This window comes from Microchirus variegatus (genome assembly GCF_963457635.1).
Source record: "Microchirus variegatus genome assembly, chromosome: 4".
Classification (NCBI taxonomy): Eukaryota; Metazoa; Chordata; class Actinopteri; order Pleuronectiformes; family Soleidae; genus Microchirus; species Microchirus variegatus.
Window position 1 is genome coordinate 25,891,618 of NC_139805.1, and position 14,349 is coordinate 25,905,966.

Here is a 14,349-nt window from a genome sequence, read left to right on the forward strand (position 1 = left end):
GAACATTTGCTCTTTAAAGATGAGTGATGACATAAGCAGGAAACTTGCTGAACAACATAACACACTGATAAAAACAAATCTGACTTTGATTCACCTCTGGAAGTGACCCTTGTGGTCACTGCTAACTATGTAATTACACGCACAATCATATTATTTTTACCCTTCCTATGATGCATTGTTTTTCTATACAAGTTGTATTTGTAAGATGAGTCAATTCCGATGTAAGGTTTTATCTTGGTTTTTTACACACTTAGAAATAAGGGTTCCAAAAGGGTCCTTCTACCAGGGCTGAGGTTCTACCTGGAACCATTTGCTTCTGAAAAACCCTTTCCTGAATAAAGGGTTTTTCAAGGTTTCTTGGTAACACTAATGGTTCCAGTAAGAACTATTTTGATCAGAGAACCCTTTAAAACCCCTTTCCAGGTGGAACCTTTATAAAAAGGTTCTATTTCTAAGAATATAGAAAGGTGGATAAATCGAGGCCTTAAATCTCTAGAGTGGAAAATTTACTTAAATTAAGGGTATAATCAACTGATTATTAAGTATATATCGTATGGTATTAATTGTTTTTCTTGCTCATAATTACAGTTAATGTTTTGGGCTGGGCCAACGCGCACAGGCTCAGGTCGGGCTAAATTTTTTTGGGCCTGATCTAAGCTCTACTTTGGACCACCATTTTTCAAAATGGCCTACAATTAACATACTAAACACATTTTAAGTTTTTATGCTAACTGAAGAGGGAAGGGTGAGATGAGTGATATTCAGCTACAAAATGAAAGTTACACCAATTAACACGCTGTAGCTTTCAAACCGGGGTAGGAACATCACACTTGAAGTTTAAAATCCCCTTCGAGTTCGATATATACAGCCTAGACGTGCCATAGACCATCTCAAGTTATTACAGTGAGGTCCAGCAGACAGTAAGTCTAATGCTGTCTATACTTAATACTAAACTGTCCACCTGAGTGGACAAACACATCTGCTAACTTCACTCTTAGAAATAAAAGTGCTAAGTAGAACCATATAAGGTTCTTCGGCTTGTCCTCATAGGAGAACCCTTTATTCAGGAAAGGGGGTTTAAAGGGTTCTATGGATCAAAATGGTTCTTACTGGAACCATTGGTGTTACCAAGAACCCTTGAAAAACCTTTTCTTTGAGAAAGGCTTTTTTAAAAGCAAATGGTTCCAGATAGAACCTCAGCCCTTGTAGAAGGACCCTTTTGGAACCCTTATTTCTAAGAGTGTTACCTGTTAGCTTAGCTGTTTGCTCCATAGTGAAACGAAGGAGGCAAAACAGACAGGAAATGCAACAAGTGATCAAGCGAGCAGGACTAAAGGCCCATAAACACTACATTTTAATGTTTTGGTTTATTTTGTTGTGCTCGATCCACAATAGACAGAAACACAAGCTTTTTAAGGTGGTGGAATACAACGCTGCAACCACCAGCGTCATGGAGCCCAAGCCATCAGTAAATATGAGGATATTTTCTGATATTGATAACTGTTGCCTTTATGCTAAATCCTTCAACAGTCGCTTTCAGGTGTGCCAATCTCTTTTGTTCTTCATCAAAAGTCTGTTTCAGGTGCTGGTTCAGTCGGATAGTGCAGAGGAAACGCTGTTATGAAGCCGCCGTCATCGTGTTGGACCATCTCCATGCAGCATTCTTTCTGAGCCTGTGAGCCTCCAGCCACCTGCGCAACTCGTAATAAAACTGTCACAAATGAATGAAAGTCGGATTGGATGAGAGGGAGGGAGGAGGAGGGAGGAGGAGGGAGGAGGAGGGAGGGGTGAAGGGGTTAACACAGATGTCCAAATAAAGTGTCAGTGATTCATTTTGCCAAGATTAGTGGCATTCTCCAGCAGAAACTTTCCCATGGCTGCTTTCATTAACCGCCCTGCGGATTGTCATCATAAATTGATTTTTTTCCCTCTGAAAAGACAAATTAAATTGCATGTGAAGTACAACAGACAAGAACAAGAAAGTGTCTGTTTCTCCGGTTTTCTTCCACGTTTTTTCCCCCTCGCTGCTCTTTGTTGTCCCCTTTTTGTCAATTTCCTATGTCTCTCACATCTAAGCGATCCAAAGTGTTCAAACTTAAATTAAGATCTCTGGCAAGATAAACAGTTAAAACCAGTTCCCATAGTTACGGCTCACACAGCGTGGTGATTGCATTATAATCCGACAGCAATCAACTCTAAATGAAACAGGGATGATAAGGGTGCTATTTTCTGTGTGTGTGTGTGTGTGTGTGTGTGTGTGTGTGTGTGTGTGTGTGTGTGTGTGTGTGTGTGTGTGTGTGTGTGTGTGTGTGTGTGTGTGTGTGAGTGAGTCTGTGTGTGTGTGTCTTGAATTTAGTTTATTTCTTTCCTTTGTTCGACTTAGATTTTTATTACCTTCCAATCAAGTCAGCTCCACAGCAGAGGCTTTTTGGACAAACATGGCTCTGATGTGGGCAGAATGAGATTATCAGCGAGGATTCGGTGAAGGGCCTTCCTCCTATTGTTAAAAACAAAATTCAATGTCCCCTGATTACTCGCAAAATAATTCAATTTGGTTGAGAAGAAAATGACTTTTTCCTTCAACCTTCAGCTTCAGGCAGCGTTACACCCAACACACGAGCTACTCTCATTTCTGAGAGGGAAAATGTATTGCCGTCCACTTCCTGTGACAGAATGTGTATGTATGTATGTATGAGGGAAGCGCTAGCTAGCTAACTGTGGCTGGTAACGTTACACCTGTACTCTAATCTCTAACTCTAGTAGCATATTTCCATTTCCTGTGACACTTAATGGGATGAAATTTGGGATGAAAGCGCATAGCTAGCCTGTTAGCATAGCCGTCACAAGTAACCCTAGCTCTAGCCTCTAGTAGAGATGAGAATTCAGTTATTTTCGGTGAACTGAATCATTAGAATCCATTCATCAAACGTAGTTGTTCACCGAAATTGTTCTCCTACAGGACCATGAGTGCTTTGAGTGATTCAGCGGCTTAAACTGTCAGAATCAGCCTCAGCGAAAAAACCAAGAGTTAACTGTTAATCAGTGAAAAGACTTCGAAATCCTGAAATGATGCATTAATCTCCACCATTTAAGCAAGGACGTTTCTAAAAATCTCAATATTTAACAGAGGAGTCGCGACAGCACTGCTGAAAGCCGGCGATCATGAGCCGAATCACAACCCTTTCAGCCGTATTTCAGTGTCAGACGGAGTCTAGTTTGTGTGTTTGTGTCATGTACATAAAACACTTCACCCCACCCACGTTGAAGAGGTACTGTGAAGTGATGCAAAACAACATTCCTGTTACCAAACCTAGTAGAGTTCAAGTAGAGCCAAGTTGTGCTAGAACTGTATAATGGATAAGCACCTATCACTCGGACTCGATCCATTTTGTAGTCTGAATTTCAAAGGTCATGGGAACTTGGATTACCAACTCAAAGACTCGGAGCAACCCAACATGGGATTTCAAAATGGCTGCCACCACTTTTACTGTGACTTGTATTTGTTTCACAGTAAATGAGTCGTAGGTGTTATATTGTTTCACTTCTAATCGTATGTTACTTCGCTTGTGTGCGCAAAATACCAATATAGAGTGACGTTATAGATGTTGTATCGTATCGTATCGTATCGTATCGTATCGTATCGTATCGTATCATGTATCGTGTATGTATATCGCATATATCGTATATGGTATCGCTAACATTGGCAAGCCCAAGATTTTGGTTTGCGTTTCCAACTTATCAACTGGTAGAAGATGAGCTCTAGCCATTACCAGCAAAACAATCAGTTGTACACACAGTAGTATATTTCCACTTCCTATGACAGTCACAGATAGTTTTTTTTTTAATGACTGTGATGTCTCTTCCCCTGAAACCTCCCAGGGCTCTCACTAACTCACAGTGTGCGCATATAACAGATGTCATCCATGTCGTACACATCATTGAGACATTGAAAGAATCTTGGCTTCCGATTAGCTTCTGTGACATTGTGTCAACCTAATTCAAATATTTCAACTCTAGCAAATAGCTATTAGCATTGTTATTTGCATGATAAGCTATTCAAATGATTTGTGTCACTGAGTGAGACCTATGCATCTTCTCTGGTCATTGCATTGACTTTGAATGTAATCTCACCACATAAAAATTCTGTGTCACGGTCCATGAAAATGAGCCATAAGATAAAACATGTTCATAAGTGTTTGTCGATAAAAAAATGTTTAATCTTTACAAATTCTAAAGCATTTCAAATCCCAGTTTCTCGTGACTCGACATTAAATAGGAAGGCTGTCCTGTCCATTCCTCTGAGTTTTAGTGTCTCAGTGGAAGGAATGCTGCTCATCTGAGATGTCTGCACGTTGTCAGAGTACGAAAAGGAGGTACAACAAACCCCATGGCGGACAAACAAGAGAGGCATCTGTGGGTGGAAGCCATCGTCAGTCATCCTAAAGAAATTATCCCCTCCGATGTGTCTCACTGGTCAACAAGGACCTGCATGCTCGGATCACGGCAAACTGACAACACCTTCTTTCATTATTGGCTTGTTATGATCTACATTAAAGGAGAGTTCCTCTTAATACTTGTGTCATGCAAAGCTGTAGATGAAGCAGTAAAGATGGACGAGGCTCAATGTGTCATTACAAGACAAATGAGAAAACTCTTGGGAGGCAGAGACGCCGAAATGCCGACTTTAAAGGGATAGCTAAGGTTTTTGTGTGGTTGTACGAGGTATTGAAAACACAAATTTGCCATTTCAATGATATGATGGCTGTTATCTGGGACAGAGGGAAAGACAGATTCACAGACAAAGACCTGTTGGTCTACACTCTTAGAAAAAAGGGTTCCAAAAGGGTCCTTCTACAAGGGCTGAGGTTCTACCTGGAACCATTTGCTTCTGAAAAGCCCTTTCCTGTAGAAAGGGTTTTTCAAGGTTTTCTTGGTAACACTAATGGTTCCAGAAAGAACCATTTAAAACCAATTTCCTGAATAAAGGGTTTTAAAAGGGTTCTTGGTGCAACCCTCCAAAACCTTTAGAAAAAAATTCTACCTGGAGCCAAAAAGGGTTCTTCTATGAGGACAAGCCGAAGAACCTTAAATGGTTCTACTTAGCACTTTTGGTTCTAAGAGTGTACTGCTGCCTCGTTGATTACGTTTGTGTAACTTGCAATAAATCTGATGGAGGCAGCAATCGATTGAGAACTCCTGTGTGCTGTGACCTCAAATAGCAGATTTTCTCTATGGACTTTGGTGTGGGAGACTGAACATTTTTACAAACGTTAGTTTCCAGCCAGGAAAGACTGTCTAACGATGAGATAAAGTGATGGTAAGATGTAGCAGGTGTGGATGTTATTGGGCGCATGTGTGCAATGAGGTCAGGCTAGGTAATGCCTCAATACTCCACACAAGCATACTTAAACTATCTGTATCAAGAGGATAACATACATACAGCATGCATCTCCCACACTGGGTTGTTCTGTGTAACAGTGATTGCATGCACAGCACATAGAGCATGTTGCTGTAAATATAAATGCGAAAGCGCAGCCATTCAGTAAAGTGGGGTTAGCGCCTAATGAAATATGCTCTCAATTATGGCAATGGTGTAAGGAGCTAATAAAGTGAATGTCCCTACAAGACACTGAACCCTAATGGATCCCAACTAATTTGCTTTGACTGATGAATTTCCCTCTCAAGTTGTGTGGGGCTGAATAATTATGAAATTTATCACAAGACATGGAGAGTCATTAAGGATTCACGACATTTCATTAAAGCGGCATTGTTAGCGAAAGCACATGGTGTTCTGTTTGTGTTTATACGTGTGCGCATGCAGAGATGTGAAATGTGTGTGTGCAGAAGTAATTATCCAAAGATTAAAACACTTTATGGAAGGGCTGCTTTTGCTTCTCTGTCATTTAGTTTCTGAATTTCATCATTTCACGTCTTTTGTTTCTCCTTCCCCCTCCAAACCTCGCTGCCGCTGAGATTTTTTTTTTCAAGCTCTGTTGTGCACATTCAGTTCTGTCGGTGGCATTTGAAATGGTGCACTCTACAGCATCAAAAGTGTTATATTTATATTAAAATGTCATCACGGTCTAGATGGGTTCATTATATGGCAAGAAATGCTCGCGTCTGAAGCCCAGATTTCAGCTTTAAATACACGTCATTTTTTTGAGAAGCAAAGTCCCTCATTGTTTTCGTGTCTTTCATGGAAATAAAAGCAGATTCTTAATAAATACCATGTAAGCCAACCGAATCCTCTGTGAGGGTTAGAATGACCAGTGGTGTCCATTAAAATGTAACCCTGCCGGGTGGTTGCTTTTTCACCCCGTACTTGCTTTTTGTTCTCAATCCTGACAATTGCTTTACCATGTGTAGATATTTATATCTTGTTTGTCTGAGTAAAAGCCCTCCAGGCTTCAAATTTGTCCTTTTGCAACAATGGAAATGTCTGAAAATGAGCCTCTGAAGCAGCGTATCATGTTCTACACAGCATATATTTGCTACAGACGAGGGGGGAAAAAGATGTAAATGAAGACGCTGTTTTGATTTGCTGCAACCCTAGAAGATGCCATGAGGAGATAACTAGTGTTGCAGAACAGCTTGTTGTTTAAAAAGAAATGAGACAGGAGGGATAAAGATGCCGGCTGATCAGACTGTGTGGAAACACAACTTAAAAATAAGATTCAATTAAAATGTAGTAGAATGATACAAAAGTGGCCAAGTACTTGCACACAATGCACATCATGGAATGATACTGAGATTCAGTACGAAATACGCAACACTCACGGCTAAATAACAATACGTGAGAGCACATAGGGGCTAAAGTTAGTGTTAGGAATTACTGGTGACATGCTGACTAACACTTTCCACACATTCTGCCACCGTCACAGGAAAAGGAAATACACTAAACTACTGTATGTGTATACTTTGAGTACTATTCCTGGTTTTCAATAAGCCAGAGTGGCTATTTCTGGTAACGCTGTCAGCCAAAGACGCAGAGATGTTCTTCAGTCAGTGGCTGCAGAAGTTACCACAATGACTCAGGAATAATGTTCATATAACAAACTGAACTCACCAACAACAACAGTACAGCCAACATATTCACAACAAATATTTTGCAGACTGCAAATCATGTTTATGTTTTGAAATCATGTTTTGGCATGTGGCGCCACCTACCGCCGTCTACCAATCATTGCAGTCAGTAGAGTCTCAGCTGCCGAGCAACCACGGGTTGCCAGTTACGTCAGAAATCGACACCTAAAAGACCTCGGTATTTTGAATTTGAATGTAGTAACCGTTTTTGGCCACATTCTTACATATGGCACCTTTAACCCTAGAACACTATCGCTCAAATTCAAAACACCATCACTAACGCCGGGTGATTTTTACCCGAGATAATAAATACACCCAATAAAATGTACTTGTCATCAAAATACATCAAAACATGACAATACATGACACATTTGAGTAGTGTTCTTCTATTTTAACAAGTCTAACAAAGTGAAAGAAAAGCATCATGAGGGGACCATATAAAAATGCTCCAAAATTACTGGAAAATTAGGAATTTGGGAACAAAACATTTCTAAAAAAAATTAAATAATGAAGACGAAAAGTTGGTTTTCATGAAAATCACATAAATGTATTTGCTCAATGGCAATGGTGTTCTAGGGTTAAACACCTTTTTCATTTAAGGCCATGTTATCCCTCAGGGGCTAACAAAAACAACTACTAAAAGACTATGTAAATGTCCATCTATATTAGTTTTAACTAGCTAAAGTTACATTAAGTTTCCCCTTAACAACAACTAGTAGTTAAGGAGCTAGCTTACATGCAAGTTGCAGTGCATCATAGTCCAAGTAGCTAACATTATAGGCTAGATTTCGCGTTTGAATTTACTAACGACAGTTATGCTAACTAGCAAGCTAACGCTATTCACATTCCGACACTGCCACAAGATGTGGAGCATGTTGTGTAGCCACAATTCAAATGTTTACTGTTGTGGGTTAAAAAAAACAAAAAACAGCCCTTTTCCCAAACAGGAAGTAGGATTGACACAACAGAACAATTAAAGCAGATGTATACACCTGTCAAAATGTAGCAATTCACATAGATGTAAACCAAACAAAGCTTGGGTTTGTTTCGTGTAGCTAATGTAACTGCAATGAAAACTAACAAAGACTGTTGTAATTATATCAGAGGAGTTTGTGTGTGACACTATAAACTGTTGTATATGTTGAGTGTGGTGCGTTAGCATATGCATAGCAGCTAGGAAACAGTTTCCCTATTGATTACAGGATGGGTACTCAATTAGCAATTTCAAATATGATATATGAGCACTCTGCAATCTGGTAATAGTTGGAAAAGTCATCAATTACAACCTGTGAAAATGTTTTTTGGGGCCAAAAAACTGCAAGAGTTTGGATTGTGAAATCTTCTGGTGACTCATTTCCATTGTGTCCATAATGAATTGTGTGACGGCACTGGTCGAACACAAAAAGCACACATCACTTTAAGGTTTTTCTTTATCTCTTGATCTTCATTTTATACCACTGCATTGGTCTCGACACATTTCTCAGGGTTATTGAACGCCGCAGAGTTGATGAAAACAAGAACTCTCAATAGAAGCCTTTAAAGGAATCCTCTCACACACACAGGCAGGGTGGGTGTTTCACTTCCATTTAATTATGAACGATAAATGAACACGAGCAATACCACCAAATAAATGAGGCGAGACGTATTTTAGATATCAAGCAAAAACACTCCCCGCTCTTACGTTGTTTCGTGACCCGAGTAAGTCGAGCTAAAGCACACACGCTGAAGAGGAAGACGACGCACCGTAGCCATGAACTCAGATTGAAGGGTTTGATTACACAATTCAGCCATTCTGAATGAGTTTATTATCATGCCATTTCAATTACACATGGCATGACCGTCGTCTCCCATAAACATGAAATAGCATTTACTGATTTGCAAATGTGGCCTATTGAAGGCAATTTGCGCTCGTCGCCGACACGATGTTTGCACCACAAATGCAAGTTAATCTTGTTGTTGTTGTTTTGTGTGACACACTATCACAAGTATTTGACTGAGAATACTTTTTTTGATAAAAACTAGTCTGAAATTATTTAGATTTGATGGATTTTGATTTGATAAAAATTTATCAATATCTTACGAAAATCCGCAGCTAGCTAAATAACAGGGTCTCTGCAGGTTTCAACAAGTCAAATTTAAGACTTTTTAAGACCATAACGAATACAATTTAAGATCCATTTCAAATCCATACTGGCAAAAACGTACAAAAGACATGAAGGAAAATTGGAGCCACAAATCGTTGAACTTGCAATTCGGCTTAGCTGCGGGCTTTCATTAAGTTTTCTCCGCTGCTATGCTATGCTAAGCTGTAACACACCGCGCCGCGCGCACAGCACACTAGCTAGTATGCCCGCCTCGATAAATTCTCACCGGGCAGCACAGGTGGCCCACTTTAGTTCTGTGTTGTAGTTATGCTAGCGCATCCTCAAAAATCCAAACATTTCAAAGCGAGACTGAAGTTAATGCATGTTTTAAATAAAAGAAACGTGAATAGATTTTTTCAAGACCTTTCCAAATTGTACTTAAGACCTTTTATGGGATTTTAGGAAAATTTAAAGACATTTTAAGGCCTTAAATTCAAATTATTGGATTTAAGACTTTTTAAGACCCTGCGGATACGGGACCGTACCTATGTTCCCCGGGTCCTATGTTCCCCGCTATGTATGTGACCGGGGAACATAGCACCCTTTCTCTAACCCAATCCTAACCCTACCCTTTTTTAAAAAAAGGGTCCTATGTTCCCCTGTCACATACAAAGTGGACCTTTTTTGGGACATAGGACCCGGGGAACATAGGTACGACCCCGTGGATACTCTGACTAAAGCATGGCTTATATGCTAAAGCTGTTGGACCAGCTTTGTCAAAATAGTAAATAAATTCTCCTACAACAGCACCTTTTTAAGTATTAATTCTATAAAAATGATATGCTGAAGGTTGTTTTAATCCATGGCTCCAGTTTTCACCCCAACAACAAGCTAATATTCGGCTAAAAGTCATATTCTTCCACTGATGTAGCTACTGCTAATAACTAGCTTAGCTTGAGCCAAATTAAGCAGCTGTTAAAATAGTATCTTTTCCATGGCACACTGAGATTTTCTCCATCTCATTATTGGAATAGTCAAGGTAGTATGAGGTACTGACTTTATTATAAAGACATTATTTATAATGAGTGCCACCATTTCCAAGAACCTGACTGACAGGCAGACTCTTGCTCTTACAAATAACGGCATCAGGGACTGAAGGAACAACAGATTTAAACGTCTTAACCAAAACCATTTTGCTTTTTCCATTGTTACACAGCCTTTTGCCAGTTAGTCATAGAAGTGTGTCTCTCCTGCACAAACGTCTGTGAAGAAAATGATCCATTTTATCTTGCAGTGACACAGGAGAGGGTGATCTATTGCCGCCCCATTTGGTAAATTTAAATCATTTTGGTTATTGTCAATGAAGGATTTCAAACACTGAATTTAACACATTGGAACTTGGTGATTGAGACAGCAGTGGATCAATATCTCCAGAGTGACTTGATGTAGAATTTTCTCCATGGACTTTGGCGTGTGAGATTGTATGGTTAACAAAGTTGAATGTCCAGCTACGGGCCACACAGTGGTGACAGCATGGAGTTTGGGGTTGTGTGAGCATGGGTTTTCCCTGTGTACCCTGAGTGAATGCTGGCCCTGATTTGGACTGGTTACCTGTCCTGGGTGTACCCCGCCTTTCCCCTTACACTGCCGTTCAAAAGTTTGGGGTCACCAAACAAAAAAATTTGTTTTCCATTAAAACGCATACTTTTTATTCATCAAAAGAGTTGCAAAATGAATAGAAAATATAGTCAAGACATTGACACGATTAGAAATAATTATGCCCTTCAAACTTCACCAGCAAAACTGTTATCAGCTGTGTTAACATAATATTATTGCACAAGGGTTTTCTAATCATCCAATAGTCTTCTACTTCTACCTGTGTTTGTTGGCGTGTTGTTGCAAAATCTGCCAACTCATTTTAATGGCACACTCTTAGAAATAAGGGTTCCAAAAGGGTACTTCTACAAGGGCTGAGGATCTACATGGAACCATTTGCTTCTGAAAAGCCCTTTCCTGAAGAAAGGGTTTTTCAAGGGTTCTTGGTAACACTAATGGTTCCAGTAAGAACCATTTTGATCCAGAGAACAATTTAAAAACCCTTGGTGGAACCCTCCAACATGGTTCCAGGTGGAACCTTTATAAAAAAAAAAAAGGTTCTACCTGGAGCCAAAAAGGGTTCTCCTATTAGGACAAGCCAAAGAACCTTATATGGTTCTACTTAGCACTTTTATTTCTAAGAGTGTAACGCGATTAGCAAACACAATGTACCATTAGAACACTGGAAATGGGCCTCTATACACCTATGTACAATATTCCATTAAAAAAACAGATGTTTGCAGCTAGAATAGTCGTTTATCACAACAATTTCTAAGTGAACCCATACTTTTGAACGGTAGTGTATGTCAGCTGGGATTGGCTCCAGCCCCTCTGTGACAATGTAGACAATGAATTCATTAATCTCCGACTGAAAAGGGTAAAATCATTGAGATTATACAAACAAAAAAAATATGATATGTTTTTTTTTGGTGTAGACCCGGGTTTCCTGGGTTCAAGCCCCGTTTGGAACAACTTTGGAACAAGGGCCTTTCTGCAAGGAGTTTGCATGTTCTCCCCGTGTGTGCGTGGGTTTTCTCCGGGTTCTCCGGCTTCCTCCCACAGTCCCAAAACATGCGATATGGGGATTAGGAGAATTGGTCACTCTAAATTGAGAGTGAATGGTCTATATGTGGCCCTGCAATGGACTGGCAAACTGTCCATGGTGTACCCCGCCTATCGCCCAATGTCAAGCGGTAGATAATGTATGGATGGTTTTTGTTGTTGTTAAAATCTGCTTTTCCGTTTTTTTTGTGAGAGTGAGCATCCGTGTGCTAGGCTACTTCACAGTGCAAGGGGTGCTGACGCCTCAGTTTGTGTTGTAATTAATCCAAATCGCACCTCAACAATCACATTAAGAAGCCATTTGCTCATTATTACATTACATTTTCAGGTCTTTTTTTTTTTACCTCTCAACTTTATTTTTCAGAAGAAACACACACACACACACACTATACCTCATAGTATATGAGTTAAACAATCCGGTGTGATGTCGCGAAGTTACTGTGAGGGAATGTCACGGTGACCCGCCGTGTTATTGAGCCAGGATATTGGCTGCGCTGTGTGTGTAAACTTGCAGATTAGACGTTGCCTCTCTCTTTATCTCCAGCTCATCGTGGCACGTTAATAGAATTAAAAACACAGAGTGAATCTCAATCTGAAGTTAACCACCACATTGAGTATTGTGGCGTTCTCTCTTTGCATCTCCCCCTCCACCTCCTCCTCCTCCTCCTTCTCCTCCTCCTCAGGATAAGCAGCTTCATTATGAAGCAGCGTGGTCTCCTTTTCATGTGGCTGAGATCATCCCTGTGGGGAGCATCGGCGCTGCGAGCCACATCTGACGCTCTCTTGTCGCTGTTTAAACACTGAAATGGTCTTGGGTCATTATTGTTGGTGTGTGTTTATCTGGTCTGGTTCATAACGCAGCTGCTTGGAAACTAGAAACATAAAACTTGAATGATCTCAGCAGACAGAGAGAGAGAGAGATGATCAGTTTCTGAAGGAACACCCCCACCCTCTCCCAAATCTCTGTGACCTCCTCACCCTCCTCCTCCTCCTCCTCACTTCAACTATTGCCCATTTATGAAAAGCTCATTAAAACAGGCCTGGAACAAACAAAGCTTCTCCTGTGAGGCCCTCCTTTTCAAACCCATCTCATAATTTCCCTCTGTTTTAATCATTTATATCAATTAATCATTCCTTGGTGGAAAAGATATTCTTCGTTGTCTTCTGTGGCGGTTTTTGTTCTAGCGTGTGCCGGGAGAGCGCGGCTGGAACCGCGGCGGCGGCACAGGCTTTGCCAAAAGGGAAATCAGCTCCATGCAGCACAATCTCGTCGGGAGCTGCAGGAATGATTAAACAATTAAAGTCAAGAAAAAGATCATCTTTACACATCTGATGTCTTTCTAATGAAGCCAGAGGCATCTCATAATAAAGTTGTTTTGTCATGTAAAAACGGGCTTGGGCAACTTTTCTCCAATAGCAGCACTTTTAAAACATTTCTTTTTTTCTTTCTTAACTGAACTGAACGTGCACGACAGGTTTTTCTTTTTTTGCACCGCAGCGCATTTGTCTTTCAACATAAAAGAATCCTCTCCTCCTTCAGCGTGGCGTCGGAAAACATGTCAGCGCCACGTTATTTCTCATTCTTTTCGCACTTCCACGCCTTTGATGTCTCCGCACGACGTCGACGGTGGCGGGGAAGTGCAAGGCTGAATGAATTACGCGAGCAGCCAAATGGAGGCCTCGCAGATTAGCCTTAATAGCTGCTGAAACCGCTGACCTGAGGCCTGATGAGGCTGCAGACGACAGCAGGGCCAGGCTGCAATTACCTGCAGTGACAGACGATGGCGCCACTACGCAGCTATTTAGGGCCTGGCTGCTTTCACAGAGGCTGGGCTGGAGTCATCCTTGGTAAACTGAGTGGTTATTGAATGTCAACTAATTAAAGTCAGACGTGAGATGAATGTGGCTCAGTATTGACGCCATGCAGCTTGTGTCAAGGGGCGGAGCTAGTGCGGGCAGAGCAGTGGGGCCCCCCAAGCACAGGGGGGACCCTGGAGATGACTGAAACCCCCCAGATATATATTATATTATATTGTGTTATATTATATTATGTTATGTTATATTATATTATGACTTGTTATACAACTGTTTCTACAATGTTATATGTTCTTTTTATTGACTTTATTGATGTTGATTGCCTCTTAAAATATCAAACGAGTGATTACTATGTGCTATAGTACATTTATTATTATTTTTTTTAATTAAATGAATAAATGATGTGTTAATATTTTGTATTGTGTGTCACTATACAATAATAAAAAGGCTAAATTACAGCTTTTGTCACTCAGTTATCCATATTGAATTTGGACCGTAAATCAAACTGTGCCAAATGTTGGTACCTGAAGATCATGGTCACTGCTCATTTTCCCCTTATTTCTCTATTTATTTTGATAAATTGTTGAGTTTACGGTTGCAAGTATAATCTTTCATATAATCTATCAATTATTTTCTCGATCAATTAGTCCATAAAATGTCAGACACAGTTTGAAAACTGTCACTTGGTGTTTCCCTAAACCTGTAAACG